Source organism: Rhincodon typus, unplaced genomic scaffold, assembly GCF_021869965.1.
Source record: "Rhincodon typus isolate 14 unplaced genomic scaffold, sRhiTyp1.1 hic_rhity00004500, whole genome shotgun sequence".
Lineage (NCBI taxonomy): Eukaryota > Metazoa > Chordata > Chondrichthyes > Orectolobiformes > Rhincodontidae > Rhincodon > Rhincodon typus.
The window spans coordinates 671-4,015 of NW_025970138.1; the positions used below are offsets into that span (position 1 = coordinate 671).

Consider the following 3,345-nt stretch of genomic DNA (forward strand, 5'->3'; position numbering starts at 1 on the left):
ATTCCACCCATTGAGCCTGTTCCACTATTCAATGGCTGATCTGTGGCCTCACTCCATTAACTTGCCTTTGGCTCCTATCCCCTTATTACCCTAAACAAAAAAACTCTGTCAGATTGAAAACTACGACTGTGATTTGTAAAACAGAGATCTAAACCTCGATCACCCCTTGCGTGCAATCATTTAACTTTTTCAACTTACCGTGGGCGTCCAAATATGAAGTGGTTCTCACTGTTAAAAAAAAGAAAACTTGCCGTTACATCTGTGAATGTTCTCATTTTGAATTATAACCTCTGCGGAATGATCCACACACCCGTACAATCATGTGTCATTTGCTTATAAAGAGGAATCTGCTGTTTAAAATACTGTAGCTACAGGTTTTGGGGCAGGATTTTTGCCTGTCAAAGGGGTACGTTGTTTTTTTTTGTGCCAAGTTTGTATGTTTGCTTCAGAAGCACCGTAGCCCGTGAGGGGCTCCATGGACTGACATCCGAATGGAAAGCTGAGTCCGGAATGTCAGAATGGAGCTGGGTAATACTTTGCAATAGGGAATAGAAGAGGAAGTAGGAGAGCTTAACCGAGAGGTGAGAAGGAAGGATCCTGGGGATGGAGCTTCAATGAATGGAGATGCCTGTTCAATCTGTTCAGATCAATAGCTTGGATCATCTCGCAATAGAGTTATAGAGTCATACAGCATGGAAACAGACCCATTGGCCCAACTCATTCATGCCGATCAGGTTTCCCACAATAAACTAGTCCTAAATGCCTTCACTTGGCTTTGCAAATCCCTTTGGCAACCTCTCTAATTTAATAATATCCTTACTATAGCAGGGCAGCCAGAATTATACACAGTTATCTAAAAGAGGCCACACCAATGACCTGGACAAAGGCAACATAACGTCCCAACTCCTATAATCAATGATCTGACTGATGAAAACAGGATTGAAATCTGGATGATGGTACATGATCAGGAATGCTCACTTGACTGTACCCATCAAAAATAAAGGATGTTCCCAGTCACGATGGGGCAGTCCAGAACCGGGGTGGGGGCTGTGACAGTCTAAAGGGTACGGGGTAGGACTGAGATGAAGAAAAATGTCTTCACCCAGAGAGTGAGGAGCCTGTGGGATTCTCTGCCACAGTAAGCTGTCAGGTCCAAAACATTGAATGTGACTCCATCTCTCTCTCTCTCAGTCATGTCACCATCCCACTCTCTCCCTCTCAGTTCAGTCATCATCCCTTTCTCTCCCAACATCCTGTCCCCATCTATCTTGGTCTCCCTCACTCCACCCTCCTCGCTTCCAGAAATTTTAATTGCAGGCTCGAAAACGCATATCAGTTTGAATTATTTTAGCTCCTCCTAACAGCACAGCCCTGGCATCTCGTTCACATGTGATTAATCCAGGAGATAAATGCACACAATGTTTCATTTATATATAAATATGTAACAACCACTTACAGAAAATGAGCAGGTAAAACACCTTCACATGCATCACGTGGAGTCCAAATGTAAAGTCAACCTCGCTCTCTCTGGGAGAGTAAATACTTCAGGAATTTCACCTCCAACATTCCTGAAAAAGAAAATAAATGGGATCGTGGTTTCATTGAGCAGGGAATGAGGCCATTCGATCATGGATTTTTGTAATCTCTGACTATCCATCTCCCTGAGAGTGTTACAAACTGGTTTCTCCCCACCTCCCCCTTTCCCCACAATTTTCTCCCTTCAACTGCAGCAATTAAAAGGAACTCATCAAACAGAGTCATACAGAACAGAAACAGACCCTTCGGCCCAACCTGTCCATGCCAGCCAGGATCCCAAATTATCCTAGTCCCATTTACCTGCGTTTGGCCCATATCCATCTAATCCATGTACCTGTCTAAATGTCTATTAAATGTTGTAATTGTGCCCACCTCTACACTTCCTCTAGCAACTCATCCCATAACTGCATCACCCTCTGTGAGAGAAAGTTGCTCCTCAAGTCCCTTTTAAATCTTTCCCCTCTCATCTTAAAACCTATGCCCTTTAGTTTTGGGGAAAAGACCTTGGCTATTCACCTTATCTATGCTCCTCATGATTTTATAAACCTCTATAAGGTCACCTCTCAGCCTCCGCACTCCTGGGTAAAAAGCATCCCAGCCTAATCAGCCTCTCCCTGTACCTTAAACCCTCCAGTCACGGTAACATCGTTGTAAATCTTTTTTACACTCTTTACAGTTTAATAACATCTTTCGCTCAGCATTTAAGGCATTTCTGTTTCATTCATTAGCGGACTTTACACGAGGATCAATCTCTCCAATCGATTCACCAAAGAGAGTAAATTGCCCCCAGTTTTCCCTTCCCCTTCTCTCCCAACAATAAACCGGACAAACACGACCTACCTCTGCACAGGCTTCCCAAAGGGTACATGACCCTCAAGGGACTGATTCCCCACCCACCCTACCCCAGGAACCAGCGAAGCAATCTAAAGGGGAAGATCAGGGTCTGGCTTCTTCGGATCAGTCTGCAGCTCTGAATCTTTGGGTCACAGGGAAACTCTAACGGCATCTGTAGGATGATCTTGGGTCAGAAGAACAGGAAATGACACTGACCATGCAGAGACAAGTCGAATGGTCTGCCTGTCACTGAAACACAAAGAAAAAGGAACTAAACTTCATCAGTTGACGCAGCATGCTTCTTATCTGATAGAAACACTTGCCAGGAAGGCAAGCAGACTGATGCAGAGTCAACACACTCAAAACATTAACTCTCTCTCTCTCTCTCCACAGATGCTACCAGACCTGCTGCGTTTCTCCAGCGCTCTCTGTTTTGGTTTCAGATCTCTGGAATCCTGCATTGTGTTGCTTTTGGAACCTTACAAAGTGTGTTGTTTGTTTCAGATACCAGTGGCCCCACTCCTGGTGAAATTGTGTCCTCTGTTATTCAAGCAAAGAGGAAAGAGGGGCCTAACATATTTCAAAATATCTCCGCGATAACAAGGTGTAGAGCTGGATGAACACAGCAGGCCAAGCAGCATCAGAGGAGCAGGAAAGCTGACGTTTCGGGTCTGAACCCTTCTTCAGAAAGGGTGTGTGTGTGTTTTTTACTTACCTGAAGAAGGGTTCAGACCCAAAATGTCAGCTTTCCTGCTCCTCTGATGCTGCTTGGCCTGCTGTGTTCATCCAGCTCTGCACCTTGCTATCTCAGATTCTCCAGCATCGGCCGTTCCTACTATCTCAAAATATCTCTGCATTGCTCTGTTAGAAAGGAAACACAAGACTATTTGACAAGATCTTCTGGGAATGGGGTCCATGTTACTACAGGAGCAGAAGTGGCCTTTCAGCCCATTGAATCTGCTCTGCCATTCAATG

The 3,345-nt window shown here is 44.7% G+C and overlaps 1 long non-coding RNA gene across 1 annotated transcript; it reads right to left on the reverse strand.

Moving 5' to 3' along the window:
• Positions 1-197: 197 nt before the first annotated feature.
• On the reverse strand, positions 198-2,421 carry LOC125481951. Its single transcript, XR_007261505.1, has 3 exons — positions 2,377-2,421; positions 1,457-1,568; positions 198-228 (listed from the first exon to the last, which is right to left on the reverse strand). It is a non-coding gene; the product is annotated as an uncharacterized LOC125481951 (long non-coding RNA).
• Between the last annotated feature and the right edge of the window lie 924 nt (positions 2,422-3,345).